The sequence below is a fragment of the Belonocnema kinseyi genome, chromosome 6 (genome assembly GCF_010883055.1).
Source record: "Belonocnema kinseyi isolate 2016_QV_RU_SX_M_011 chromosome 6, B_treatae_v1, whole genome shotgun sequence".
Classification (NCBI taxonomy): Eukaryota; Metazoa; Arthropoda; class Insecta; order Hymenoptera; family Cynipidae; genus Belonocnema; species Belonocnema kinseyi.
Window position 1 is genome coordinate 79,986,376 of NC_046662.1, and position 16,714 is coordinate 80,003,089.

Sequence of the window (16,714 nt, forward strand, 5' to 3'; positions counted from 1 at the left end):
AATTATTAAAAAGTTTCATTTATTTAATATAATGTACTCAACATTGGATGAATAAAAAAATAAACCTATAGAACAGAAGTGAATTTACTGAGTGAGTACTGAATTCAGCCGCCGAGAAATGAATTCAACGGATGAGAACTGAACTCATGTGCACTCAGCAGGCGAACAATTGCAACGGTAAATTTAATGGTAAACTAATAAGTTTAAAAATGATTGCAAGTTAAAATTAAAGAAATTAAAATAAGATGACAATCAAATTTAACATTCTATTTAACGTCGAATAATCAAGTTAATGTGCAGAATTACTAAAAACAAACCCAAGAATACAACGAACGAATTTGGACAACCACCATTAAATGGCTCTATTGAAATTTTAAAAAAGATAACAATTTTTTTCTAAAATAGAAAAGAAACAAATTTTTGTTTTCATATAAGAATAAAAAGAGGAAAGAAACATGAAAAATTCTCGTTTTTTCCCTCTTTTTTATTCTTGTCCAAAGTTGTAAAAAAGTGTGTACTCATCCTGAATTTCAATATGATAAGATTTAATTTAGGAGATATTTTATACGCTTGATCAGATTTTAAAGCTTAATATAATATCTTAATGTACCGTAATTTGAATATTCATTGGTGTAAAACTTTGTAAGCCAATGTTCTCCTTAATTAATTTATGATTTTTTCAAGTAAAAAAAAATGTTCAAGATGTATTTTTTTCTGTTTAAGCACGGTAATTATCGATATCTTTGAGTAAACACAATTATATGACTCTTTTGGTGTGCTATATATTACATAATATGATTTATGCTTGGTTAACCCTTTTTCTGGTATGTATATGTAGAAGAGACATGGTTTTATTTGGGAAAAATGTATGTTAATACACAGACAAAATTGAAGATAAAGTCAACCAATCTAGTAAGATAAGTATGTTACGAATTTTTGTACATACACAAAACTTAAAGCCTGTTAAAAAATACTTTGACATTAAATACCTGGAGAAAACAATATTTCGAGGCATGTGTTAATATTCTAATCTAATTGAAATTAAGCCAGTCAACATTTATCCCCCTTCTCAACGTGAACAATATCGAATTATTTCGTTTCAGATAAAAAGACCCTATATGTCACAATTCCCACCTTGAAACTATTTGATTTAATTATACTTTTTCTATACAAATATTTGGCATTGCTATTCCATACTTAATCATACATTTATCTACTCAGACTCATATTTCGATAATGTGGGTTTTCTCCTAATTTCATGATAGTCAAGTGTATTTTCAATCGGTACTGTCTTCCTTTTCTTCATGTTCAAGAATTCTTTAGTCCTCTTACTGCATGCGACAGCTACAAATTTCTTAGAATCTACCATTTTTTTATTTTCTTCCAATATCTCGCATGCTCCTATGAGAGACATTTATTCATTTTCCAGGCCGATCAGGGACTGCAAAGCTTCCTTATTAGCCAGTGCATCTCTTTTCTAATTACCTTGAATATCTTCATGGCTGGGAACCCAGATCCGACTAACTCAGTTTTTACCGCAAACCATAAGTAGATCTAAAGGGAAACTTTAAGCTACTTTGTAAGTAAGCTCTTCAGAGGCAAGTACAGCTTGACTATCAGAACAAGTGTAAATGTGTTAACCTTTATATATGCCTGTTTATTAATCGCCTTTTATCAAGTTTTAATACCGATTATTTCGGGCTAAAAAATTCAAGCCCCTATCTCCTCCTTAGCAACGGTTACTTTCAGAGAGAGAGAGAGAGAGCATCGTTGTTTTGTTGCTATTCCCACCTGCTCAAATTTGTCTTGCCATGATAAGGGTGCTGTATGAGTACCGACACGGTGGGAATAAAGAAACTGTTGTGATTTAGTAATTATAAAAATAAAAAAGACGGAAGAAATAAAATAGTTAAGGGAGAGGATTTTGTTAGTTGTCTTCTGTTTTTTCTTTCAGATTGTAATTTCCACTCTCTCTGGAGAAGATGATTTTTTATAATGTTCATATCTCACTACCCATAAGAGAAATATTTGGTACAAAAATACAGTTTTACCTGCTTTTAGGGATAAGATAATGTTACTCTCAGAGGTAGCGCGGTACCTCAGAGATGGTAACGGCATCTAAATTAGTTTTGTAAATGTGTACTGAATGTATGCTTTTAAAGTGGAAAAGCGTCTTTATGAATAAGAATCTCTCAAATACACAGTTCTCGCTTCTCAAAAATATGTTCCGAATAACTGAGCTAATCTAGAAGGACAAATGAAATAGCGGCACGTATAAATGCTTCAACAAAATATCAGGATATTCAGTTGCTTAATCAATTTTCATTGATCTGTTTCTTTATTTGCAATTTTTAAGTTCCTAATGAAAGTACAGTCCAACCTTGATTTAATTTCAATTTTGGAACTGAGCTTAACATTAAATCCAGAGTCTGGGAATTATTTTGTCTCTCCTGTTTTTTCTCTTTTCTGTTTCTTCCTCTGATTTGTCACGCTTGAGTGAGCACCGCATATCCTCCCGTAACGCCTCTCACCTATTCACACCGTGTGGCCTCAATTTTTAGAAACACTTATTCTAGAAACAATAAATCCAGGCTTGACTGTATTTCTTATGTGGGTAAAAACTATCATTTTCACTTTAAATTAAATTGAAATTGGTTTGAAATAATTTGAATCCACTTAGAAATTCTTGGGATTCTATTTAATTCGGTTAATTTCTCTTCAGTTATATTATTCCTCTTGCGTTAAATTGATTTAAGGACTTTCGTTGAATTTATTCGATTTCATGCACAGTTTACTTTAATTTTTCTCCAATTCAGTAGAACTGATTTGGATTTACTAAAATCTATCTACAAAAAGTTAACTTCGTATGGATTTATAGTTAAATTAGGGCAATCATGACGTATTAATTCTTTTCTTTATCTTAAAATGCAAATTAGACTTGTTTGAGTTGCGTTGCAGGTGACTAAATGCAGATATTAAATTTAGACTTCTACATGTTTGAAAAAATACCGACAGTTACAAGTGAAAATAATGCCTCTGTAAACTGTGAATATAAAATTTGAATTTTCACAATAATTTATTTTTCATTTTTGGGGTTATATGATGTCTTATTTAAACGGGTAGTGTTAGGATTAGGCTGAAAAAGTCAATGGAATAAACTATGTACCTATATTTAGAAGAAATTCTGATACTTTTACTAAAAATGGTACAAAATAAAAAATGTTACAGTTCACATTTTTCCTGCATTTGAACTAATTAGTACAGACGCGGTGGGTGTAAAATTTTTGGTTTTTGTGCATATTGACTTTCATATTTTATTTTATTTTACTTATTCCAGAGATTTATAACTCTTTTAATATCAATGAAAAGATATTTGCCTTTATACAGTTTGAATAGGGGTTTTCACGCGCTATACAGTACTGTAATACTCCTACTGTAATTTAAAAAAGATCCTCCTTTAAACAAAATCTCTGGACTCCCAATCGGATAACTTGATTTTTTCTAATAGAATATTTAAATCCACAATAATTGGGACACGCTAAAAGGTACAAGTATCTGTTATTTAATTTTGAGATACAGAATTAAATAAAGTAAATTTCCTGTTACCTTTTTTTAGTAACGAGATAAAAAACTTCACTTAAGTCACCTTTTTATTTTTGATACGTTATGAAACTAGAAAATAAATTCAAATAAGATTAAGAATTATCAAATAATTAAGGAATTAATTTTCAACTTCCTTGGAATAGTGACTTCTCCCAAACGACTTATTGATTTATTGGCTTTTTTAGCAATTTGTCACCTTGCATATGGTCAATCGTTACGCTGAAATCAAATCTATTAGGAAAAATTTAGAGCAATTTTACTTTGTCAACCGAAGTCGCATTAAAAGATTGTAAGGTAATTTTTTTACTAAAAAATAAAATAAATGTAAATATTATAACTTTGTAGATTGTGAGATTTTAATGCACTGAATAACAAACTTTCTTCATTACGAAACTTTATTGTGGAAATATTTTTCCCTTCACTTATTTATTTTTTAGTCGAAGAAGAACAGCAGATAGAAAACTTATATTTTTGTAAATTTTTTGTGTCCTTTATGTTCCGCCATGTTAGTGATATAAGCACATAAAGGTTCATGCTCATTTTTTTATTAAATATGTTATTAAAAACTTAGTTATATATTGTTTCGTTTTTTATTTAGTACAATAACATGAATTTTGAAAAATTCATTTCAAATTTTTATAATTAATTAAGGGTGGGCAACAAATAGAACTGGATTAAACCATAGAAAAGAATGATTTGAAAAAGATATGGAGAAAATAAGGAAAAGCCACCTTTCTTTTTAGTTTTGAAGCCCTGGAATAGTAAAATAATTTTTTAAAACTGTGATCTTCAGGAATATCAATGTAAAATATCAATGTAAAGTACCTTTCATGAAATTCGTCCTTGTGTGATGTAGTTGAATTTTAAACACAGATTTAAAATGTACTAAAATTTAAATAATTCTCCAAAAGTAATAGAAACTAGTTTTTGAACAAACTCAGAAAAGGGCTAGGAGGGAGGTATGGAAAATTTTCCGCGCAGGTATCAAGCTTATAATGGCATCATATATTAACATTATTGTGAAATCAAAATTCTGCAAATATCTACCTTAACATTTCAGTTTTTGGGAGTTATGTAGGGGGGGGAGATAATTGAAAGAGGAATTATTATCGTAAACGCATGAAACGATTCTAGTAAACAAACTATATGTATGCTATAAAGGTCAGTGAGAATAATAAATTTAAAAAAGTAATTTCTGACAAAAAATGCAAATAAAAAATCGTTTTGAATGTTTCAAAGTGTTTTTTTGAGGTTACGTTTTAGAGGGATTTCAACATATTTTTCCTCTAAACTAATCGAAATGGAACGTCATGGCTTAATAATATTTAAAAAAATCTTAAAAGAATTTCATTTATTTATTTATTTTGTTGTTCAGTTGATTTTTAGATTTTCATGAAAAAATATCTCATTGATTTTTAGTAAATACATTCTTCTTCCTATACTAAAATCCATTGAAGAAAAATAGAACACCAATTTCAAAAGATCCAGGATTTGAACAATTTTCAAAAGTGGACAGAAACCAATTTTTAAAAATAAATTTAAAAATTTCAGAGCTGTTTAAGTATATCTGAAAATATGTTTTCTAGCCTTACTTACAATATCAACCGTTTCTAAACTGAAACGAGTATTTAATTTTTAAAACCGACCAATGGTACCTTTAAAAGTAAAGCCTGCTTTGGAGCAGAAAATTCAATTTTTGAAAATTGAATACAAACGATAAATCAATAAATAAATATAAAATGGTTTAAAACGGATTAAGAGCGAAATTGAAAAACTGAAATACGTTTAAAATATCATAGGATAAAAACGAATACATTAAGATTGGTTTAAAAAAATGATCAATCATTTTTAAAAAATATATTGGAAGTGATTATTGAAAAAATTATTGAAACAAGTATTGAAATATTTATTGAAATAATTATTTCTAAATTCTATACTATTTTAGCAAGAATTGGCATTAAGTACTTGTATGAAGTAATAATAGATAAATATTGTTTTTGCTTTGTTTTCATTTGAAATATTTACAATTAAAGGTTCTTATTAAGACAAATTGTTTTCAATATTTTCAAAAATACTTGTTTCTTTCATTCTCCGGATGAATTTTTCACTCACGATCTCTCATATATGCTAAAAAGCAGGATTTATGATTTTATATGTTTCAAGAGATTTTAAATATTAACATAATGATGGGTTTATGATTTTTTTTAGCTAAAACATTTTTAAGATTTATTTTTCCAAGGATAAACAGTGCAATAATCCATATATTTAAGTTAACGAAACCAGATAATTCTTTTGGTGTTCTATATTACGCAGTATGAATTTATGATATTTTTCGCATCTTCTTTTATCATTTATATTCTACTGATATTACTGCGGAGTCTTAATTACAATAAGCCACATTTTTATATATCCAAACATTGTATACTATTGCGTGATAATAAATCAGATTATTCTCCATAATTATGTACACATATCATAAATCTGTACCGCATGTATGTTACGAAAGTGAGAAAGAGGACTTGTGAAATACAAACATCTAAGAACAAGAATTTCAACTCTGTTCAGTTAATGTTACGATAATATATTGGACATGATTTGAAAAGAAAAATGAGATAGTGAATAGTATAAATATTCCATTGAGACATCACAATATTCAGTTCATCGCAGAATTCAAATTCAGCAGTTTTTCTACATTTTGAGAAAATGAAGTTCACTATCACACTGTTCTTGACATTGACTGTTTTCCTTACTTCTATTGGTAAGTATAGCAATATAATATCTCATAATTTCATATATTTTTTCAATGAATGTTTAATTCGATTATATTTATTCAAAAGTTAGATTTTGTTGGTATAGTGGTCCAGCATACTAGCAAAATTCAAAACTTTCTAATAAAACTCTTATATGGTCAAAATCAAATAGCATTAGTTAAGTATTATATTTATACCTACCATTTGGTTCCTGTTTTTTTATTATTTCATATTTGTTTATTTACATTTCTTAAATTCTTAATGGAAGTATTTCTTTTGTGGACGTGAACATTTCCAATTTAAATCAAATTTTGATCCTCTTTGAATTTCGCGCGAGTTCATTTAATTCGGTTGATTTCTATCCAAATACATAATTTCTATTGAATTAAATTATTTTTGTCTTTAATTCAATGAAAAGCACTCAGGACTTCCATTGATTTTAGCTCATTTCATATACAGATCACTTTTACTAATAAATTTTTTCAGCATTTGTTGAAAAAGTCCCACATTTTGAAAATGTAGTAGAAAATATTTTTTCGTTGATACCCTCAACTCTCGATATAAGACGCCTCGGTTTCGATATTTTTAGAACTGATCACCACCACAGTTTCGCGATGAGATGAGCCGCGGGCACAAAGAAAGGCTATGCTCAGTCCAGCATAACAAACAGCCTGAGGGCCGCACTCTCAGCGCGTTACTTGCATCTGGAGGCGTCATGCGTCCAAATTCAACCGAAATTATTCATACGACTCTATCTATTTAAGTTTGTATCACCTCAATGTATAGTCGAGTTCAAGCAAGCCATGCCCGAAAGCGGTTTTATACCGGGGGTTGAGTGTATTAAAAAATTACAAATGTACATAATAATCGAATGGAAAACATTTCTCCCCAAAAGGTCCATATTATTCGTTTCGAATTGAATGAGGAAAATTGTTATTTATAAGTTACCATCCAATAGATCTACATTTTGCCTACGACTTTGTTCTATATCTGATGTAGAAAAATAATTATTATGCATTTCGGTGTTTTTATTTCTTCTCTATGTAGGCAAAATTATATTGAAAATAATAAAAAAATAGGAATTTTCATCTAAAAATTAAACATGCGTCCAGTTATCTTCTGTATTAACTAATGTGGTGCAGTGCTCTGATGCCGTCTATAAACTGTTTTGCCATTTCTAGGGGGGAAGGACGTTTGATTCAAAAACTATGGTAGAATTAACTTTACGAACATAATAAGTTCTAAAATCACTTTCATACTTCAAACTATACGCTCTTTCCCCTACTATCCCATTTTCTCCTTTTTTTAATTCTTATTTTTCTTCCATGTTTTCCAGAAACTTTAAACATAAAGAAAATATTAGGATTTTTTGACAATACAAATATTTTATTTAAAAAATCGTGTTTTAAAAAAAACTAATTTCTATAATTGGAAATTTAACCACTCCAATTTTAGAAATTTAATATTCTTCGTAAAAAATGACCTTTTGGATTAAATGTTGAATTTTTTTGTCACAACTTCTTTTTACATCCTCATTCATGAGAGTGTAATGTAATCGGATTGGATTGGATTTGTCCAATCAAGTCAGTCGTTGATACACTTCTTAAGGTTCTGAAAATGAAGGCTAATATTGGTGAAAATTAAAAAATTTATATACTGTTGAAAATTTTGAAAATGTTCAGAAAAATAAAAAATAAATATTTTTCTAAAAGATTCGAAAATTTTATTTAAATTCTTCACTAGATATCAAATATATTTAGAAATTATGTCAGTTAAATTTTTCAATTAGACTAAGATTCAAAAAGATATATGTTTTTCAACATTTTGAGAGTTTCTTAAAAAAGTAAAACATTTTTTTTAATAGGTTAGAAAATATCAATCCATATTTCTACTGGATGTAAAATAAATGTTTTTCGAAACTATTATCATGAAATTTCTTAATTAAACCAAAGTTCCAAAAGTTGGATCATTTTCAAAAATATGCAATGTGCGCGAATTTCGTAATGAGAATGTAATCTTCAAAGCCGTAGGTGCTTTGAGAACCTTCTTTAAAATCAAAACGAAAAAAATTAGTTACAATTTATGGATGTAATTTACTCTTGGTAAAAAATTGATCTTTTCTATATATAGAAGATGTTCTTCAAATTTGTTAACGTCCTGGAAGGATGTAAAAGATGTTGGAAAGCGATGTTATTTGTCTGAGTGTTGTAATAATTAATAATTAAAACAATGGATGAGATGTTAAAAATGACATACTTCAGACCATAGGATTAAGGTGTTGAAAGAATCGTTTATTCAAATTATTCGACGTTTCGAAAACTATACGTTTTCCTCATCAGGATAGAGTCGTGTATATAAAAGTTCCTTATATCATTTCGAGTATTTATTATGTATCCTTAATTCTCCTTTTCTCAATTGTTCTATGAAAAAAGTTATACAAAATTAATATAATAAAAGAAATTTTTTTAAATTTGAAATGCTGTAAATAAGAGAGAGAGATATATGTTTTCTATTAAAAGTGAGGTTTGGAATTTAGCAAAAATTGTATATTTACTTTTATGATATCTTCATTTCAGGTTAGTAAATTAAATAAATTATAGTGTTTATTCTAAAAAAACACACACATTACATTATAACACAGATATAAAAAAGGCAGTACTTTAAAGACTAAATTTTGGTGAGATGGAAAGAAAAATACGTTTTGCTCCATATTTCAAACGAGAAAAAGAGAAAGAGGACCAATTAACAGGGAAACAAATAGCATTGCCGTATCACAAGTTTGATAATGAAGGTTCTAAGAAAAATAGACGGTCCTGGAAGGAATTAGTTAAGATTTTGAAACGAAAAAAATAAGAAACATTTTTTCGATTCTTCAGACTCTTCCATACTTGTTTATTACGGTTGTATAATTGCAATGTTTCGATAGTAAACATTATCCTCATCAGGCAATAATCTTACGTTACGATTTACTAGAATTATTGCCTGATGAGGATAGTTTTTACCATCGAAGCGTTGCAATCATACTAACCTTAATAAATAATTATTAAAAATTCGTGTTTCTTGTATAAAATAATTCTTTTTAGTTTCAAATACATCCTTTTTGGTTAAAAAGTAAACTATTTAATAAAATCTTAAATTTCTCATTTAAGAATCATATTTTGAGGTTGAAAAATCAACTGTTTTCAAGATGATTCATCGGTTCGGCTTAAAAATTAAAATTTTCTTTGAAAATTTATGTATTTTGTTGATAAATCTTCTTTTTTAGTAGAAAATTATTCTTATTGGTGGAAATTGAAACTTTCCCAATAAAAGTTTACCGATTATATTGTTTATTGAATAGCATACATTTTCAGGGTAGCTTATAATCAAATTTAATGCCAAACAAGGAACAAATAAGGAACAAATAATTAAATAATTATGATAAATGAAATTTGTACTTACATACCCAGTATTCGTGATAGCAGATGATACGTTCATTTTTTCTGCACAGATATAATTGTTAAATAACCTAATTAAGTGCATTTCCTTTATATTAGTCGTTTTAATTATGCTTTTAATTTAGTCATTTCTCTTTCTTCTCACAGAATTAGGATATTCGACGTTGCATCAAACACATCGAGAACGACCTATTCATGTTGCTGATGTGGTTACGAAAGATGCAGATGGTCGTTTTATCGAATTGATCTCACCTTATGAAAGTTTAACATCGCCTCCACCGGATGAGTTCATCTATGCAGTAAAGATCCAATGTTTTATTCGTGGACTATATGTTCTACGATATCCTCATTACATGCGGGTTAAAATGTACAGAGATTTAAGAGGTTTTCTTGCAGTTCAAAAAATGACTCTAGAAGAAAATGACATATATCTTGTAGATTACCGTATAGAACCCCCTCCGAGTGTACTTATAGGTCAGGAAAACGAAAATCGTAAATCATTTGGTGTAAGTGGTCCATTTTTACGCTCGAATAGTTTAAAGTCGTCACACGAAAGTGGCGAATCGTCACGCGAAAATAAAAACGTTGTGAAATCACAAAATAAAGCTAAGCACGATTAAAACTAAATTAAGACATTAATTATCACTTTCCTTGGAAAAGCCACTTCCCTGAAATGACATTGTACCTGAATTCTGGTTTTATTTTTTAGCTTAAAGGTTATATTCCGAATTGTTTTTTGGTTCAAAAATCTGCATGCGATAATTTCCTCATTTGCTCAAAATTGAATTTTACGAACCGCTGTCGAATGAAAACGTTGTAAGATAATTGTTTGTCTAACAACTAAATTGACTAGGAATTTTGACTTATGAATAGACTTTAGTATGAGATATTAGTGTGCTCAATAATACCTTTCGTTATGAAGGCTTTTTATTTTATAAATACTTTTCTCTTCTCTTATTGTTTTATCATCTGGTTGTTAAAAATCTTAGTTATACATTGTATTGTTGTTTATAAATGTTGAAAAATACATTTTAATTTTTTATAATTATTTAGGTGTTTTCGAAAAACTGCAACTGAATTAAATGATAAAAAACAAGAGTTAAAGAAAACATGGAAAAAGTTAAGAAAAAACTACCTTCTTTTGCTTCAAAGTACTTGATTCATGGAGTAAATTTTTTATACTGTTCTCTTTAATAATATCAATGGAAGTATGCCTAGAAATAATAAAATATCGAAATGATGAAAGAAATTTTCTATTAGAAAAAAATAAGATTTAAAAAATAAAGTATAAATATTAAAAATAATTTTCTTTTCGAAAGTAAATTTTAACCCTGGCATCCCAGTTCGATTAATTTGGGGGAAAATGCACTCAGGCCAAGTATTTTTTCTGATTTTATTTTAATAGCCGCTATTAATGGATTATTTTCATTTGCTTATTAGGAGAATTAAATTCAGGTAAGTCTAAGTAAAATATTCGGCTCACAGCGGGAATATGTAAATAAGTAGGATTTTTTTTACAAAAAAAGCCCCGTGAAACTTGTAAATACTTTCTTTTATTCTTTTAAAATTTTGTTTGATTCAGTTTACTAAAAATTATACATACTACGCATACGAAGTAATCTAATTTAGAACAGTTTATAACAAACACTTATTCCACTAAAATAAGTATTTAACTTCAAAAACGGACTAGTCGGACCCCTAAACCTTTTGAGATGATTTTTTCAAGGGATCGTTTAAGTATGATGTAAGCACAAATTTTCCTGTTCTTTTAAGCAAAAATATAATCTTACTGCAAACAAGTTGAATTTTTAAACAAATACAAGAGCTTTTAACCGTAAGTATGAATTTTCAACCAAAAAGATAATTTTATACTTAAAAATATGAGTACTCAACAAAATACATCAAAATTTCACCAAATAGTTAAATTTTCGAACAAAAGATGGATTTCCTACAAAAAAGATGTATTTTTAACACAATAGATAATTTTTCACCAAATAGTTGAAGTTTTAAGCTGAATATGATAAATTTTCAGCTAAACACGTGATAGTTAAATTTTAATGACAAAAAAATTTGTAATTAAAAAAAAAATGTATAGCAAATTCTTGAATTTCAAAACCAAAAAGATAAAGGTGGAACCAAGTTATCGAATTTCCAGAAGAAATGAAATAGTTAATATTTTTAACAAACAATATTTTTATTTTTAACGAATAATAGTTAGAATAATTCATAAAAGATAATTTTGAATAAAACTGGTCCATTCTTAACTTAAATAGATTAATTTTTTACGTAAATGTTGCATTTTTAACCAAAAGCTTGATTTTCTACGAAAAAGTCAGGAATCTTTAAAGAAAGGCTTACATTTCTATTCAAATAGTTGAATTTTCAGCTAAAAAATAATAATTTTCAGTTCAAAAAATAATTCTCAATCAAAAAAAGAAATGCGCCCATAAAATGTAACAGTTAAATATTCATCTAAAAAATATTTAAAAAATATTTATATCAGTTGAATTTATTAAAACAGAATGAAATGGCAACGAAACGGTTGAATCTTCAACTATGAGATATAATTTTCCAACTAAACAGTTGTATTTTAACTAAAAAGACTAAATTCTTATAAAAAAGTCGAATTTTAAACAAAATACATTAATTCATAGTAAAAAATTGAATTTTTAGCTTTCAAGGGGAAAGATTTTAGTTGAAAAAATTAATTTTTAACTAAAAAGATGAATCACACTTAAAAATGTAACAGTTAACGATTCAATAAAAAAATATTAAATTTTTTTATTTATAACAGTTGAATTAAATGAAAAAGGCTAAATTTTCCACAAAACAGTAGATTACTGAACTGAAACAGATTAGTTTTCCACCAGTCTGTTGTATTTTGTAACAAAATCTTTGCTCTTCTTCCAAAAAACAAGAATTTCCAATAAATCAGATACATTTTAATTAAATGGTTGAGATTTCCAATAATGAAATGAATTTTTTACTAAAAAGATGAATGTTCTACAAAAAATTAATTTTCAACAGAGTAGATTAAATTTGTACTAAATATTTAACTTTCTACTAAATTGATGATTTTTTGAATATGTTCGTTCTCTAGGCTTATAATATCTTAGTAATATTTTTGTGGGGGGAGGGATTCAGAGAAAATATCACGGAATTTTACATGGGGGGGGGGAGCTTAAGCATTTTAGAAAAACACCTGACGTAATTTGTCGGCGACAAATTTAATTTACAAATTTAATTTACCCCTTTCCCCCACGCAAGAAAGCATACAAAATCGCTGCCCCCCCCCCCCCTCCTTTACCCAAAAGAATTAATATATACACGCCCTCTCAGACAGGTTTAGATTCAGATTATAAAAATTTGAACATTATGAAATACAACTTTATGCGCTTTTTCCAACATCAAATGAATCTATATTTGATAAATTTTTCCAGATCTTCATAGGACATTTTCTCTTGATTATCAAGAAGATATCGGATTTCAGAGAAGAGAGGTAAAGTCTTAGAGCAAATTCAGTTAAAAATCTCCAGTACTTCCTTTGTGAAAGCCATGTTTGACACAATGGTGCCCCAGGGGCATTATTCAATAACGGAACTGTTCGCGAAACCGAGACTGATTATATCAGAACGATGTACAGGCTCACGTTTTAAAGCCACGAAGGCTATAATTTGCGAAGTCGACGCGACGGTTCTTTTCCAACGCCGTCAATGTCGGGAGTGAGTATTCTTTTCTCGTCAGTTTTGCACCCCCTGTCCCGATTCCTTTTTATTCGAAGAAGTCTCCTTCCTCCTCTTCTCCTTTTAGCGTCTCCATTCATCCGTGTCTCGCTTAGGGGATTGGGGGTGTCTTCTCAACCCCTTTCTTCTCCCTACTCATTCCTTTTACCAAACAGGGCATTCTCCAACGTCGCCCAATGTCCTCCGTTTTCCCTTTTCCCATCCCCCTTTCTCCTTTACGCAATCCCTCTCTTTCTCTTTTTCCCTCCTCTGTCTCCTCTTGGATCTACTCAGCATCCATCTGGAGAAAGACTCCTTCCATATTCTATCACCACCCCCGGACGCGCCAGCCACTTTCAAAATTAGTGCTGGTCTGCCTTAACTCAACGGGTTTACCGCTGGCTTATACCCTCTCGATAGACGACTATAGAATTTCATCAGTAGTCATTTCTGCGAATACAAACAGTCCTGAAAAGGTGAAAAATCTTACTGCAGTGATAAAGGGGACATAGAATAAAATTTCGATTGACGAGAAGACTGCTGATATCGAAGAAACTAAACTGCAATTGATGTGTAAATCAGGAACTAAGAATAAGTAGGGGCGATTTGTCTTACACCCTTTTGATACGATGGTCTCCTTTGAAAGAAGAATTTATTCTCAAATATTAAATACAAGAGTGAGAATTTGCATCGAAAGCACTGAATTTAATATTGAGGGAGGAGAAATAACCTTGCGAAAATATTATTATATGAAAAGCTCCTTTTTGATACAAGAGCAGCTTTTTTATTATTCAGCTACAAAAAAAAGATAAATATTGATAAAAATGTATATTACTAGTATCAATTAGCTAGAATAGCAGAAAAGAAAATTTAGAAGAAAATTGTTGATAAACGATGTAGTTATATATCCTAACTTCATAATTAATATATAATTTTCCAAAGGAAAACACTAACATAACATAAAAAAAATCATTTGAGTTTGTAAGCCTTTAAAACTAATGTTTTTAGTTTGAAATAACTGAATTCGACCACAAAACGCCTAAAACGTTAACAAAACCCTACATTGTTCCAAAGTTATAAATCTTCTATGAAATCTATATCGAAATCTCCAAAGAAACCCTCTACCATAACTTACAATTGTACATAAGTTTGTAATCTTTAATAAAATATACTGCTTTCTTACTAAAATGTACTAAAGTCGCTAACATTACCTAAAATTGCTGAAAAATTATGATTTTTTTAAAAATGTTTGAAATATAATTTCCTGTAAATTAAAAATACCAATTTTCAACAGGACACATTAACATTATCCAAAATTGTCAGAAGATTCTAAATTGTGTTCAAATTATGATAATTTTTGTTTGAAAAAAAAAATCAATTTTCAATGCAAAACAAAAACGTGACCTAAAATTATTTAAAAATGATTAATCTTCATTAAAATCCGTTGATTTTTGTTTAAAACTATCGATTTCAAGTAAAATACAACAACATGACCTAAAGCTGTTGCAAAAGTGGTAAATATTTTCCTCACACTAATGATTTTTGTTTTAAAGTGCGAATATGTAATGTAAAATGCTAAAGTAACCTACAATTTTTGTTGGAATTGTCAACCTTTAAAAATGCCTAAAAATGTTGAAAAATGATCAATCTACTTTTAAATCTAATTAATTTTTTTCAATTTTAATTTTCGAACAAAACCACTAATACAATCTAAACTTATTCTACCTTGTAAATTTTTTTATTAGAAAAAAAAAGATGTAAACCTAATCATTTATGGTTAAAAGTATTAATTTCACGTGAAATACCACATCATAACCTAAAAAAGTAGCAAAATTATAAATATTCTTCAGAATCTAATTATTTTGTTACCAAAGATATCAATCATCTCCGACAAAAAATACTAACATAACAAAAAATTGTTCAGAATTGTAAATCTTTTACAAAATTCAATGATTTTTCTTTCAAATGATCAATTACCTGTGGAAAACGTCATGATAACTTGAAACTGTTTAAAAATCGGAAATATTTTCCAAATTCCAAGGATTTTTCTTTATCAATTTTAATTCCCAGTAAAAAGAAACGCCAGCAAAACCGAATAACGCAGATTGTTGAAAAATGTATAGTCCTTAGAATCTAATAATATGTGCCTAAAAATACCTATAGCATGTATGAAATGTAAGAATAATATGAAATTCTGAAAAATTGGGGATCTTCATGATTATTTATGTTCAAGGATGCTCTTTTTCAGTGAAAAAATTAACCAAACGGAAAATTTTAAGAAATTTAAAAAAGACGAAACATAAATTGTATTGATTTTTATTAAAAAATGCCAACTTCTAGCAAAAAGGAACGCTAATGCCAACAAAACCAAAAAACAAAAGTTGTTGAAAATTTAGTAATCTATCGAATCTATTAATGTTGGTTTAAAAATGGCCATCTCAGGTATGAAGTAAAAATTATTGACAATTGGTCATCGTAACGATATTTTTGTTTGAAGTATGTTAGTTGTCGATAAAAAAACTAACATAACGTAATATTTTCAAAAATTTCAAATTTTCTTCGTAGCCTTATTATTTTATATCAAAATTACTATTTTTATTACTTATTTTTAGCGAAAATCGATAACATCAAACATGAATAATATTGTCAATATTTTATTAGATATTTTTAAAGTTTTCATTTAACCATGCAATAGTATTTCAAAACTATAGATTTTTCTCAATTCGCATAAGGTATACATTATTTAATCGTAAACTTGATTTAGAAAATGTAGAAAAAAGGCCCATTGATTATGGCAATTAATGTTAGAAGAGAAGCCTAAGTGCAGTAATTAAAAAATATTTTGTCATAATTATTTATTTAAATGTAGTTACTTGCACATTTGTATTTTTTTCTGCTTCAGGCAAAAAACATAATTTTCATGTCATTTTAATTCACATAGAAGTTTATTGTATTTCCTAAAAGATTCTTTACACTTAAATTCGTCCTGCTTTTATAGAATATTATTGCGTAAATGGTTTAAATCAAAAATGCCTAATAAGAATAGTTTTACGTATTATATATAAAAAAACATCAGTGGCTGATAGTGGGGCACACGGCAGAATGAAACTTTGATGAAATAACTTTGAAATTTGTCGTGAGGAATTATCATGAGTTTTTAGAAGATCACATAGTAAGAGAGTGCAGAGAGTGCAGAGAGGGG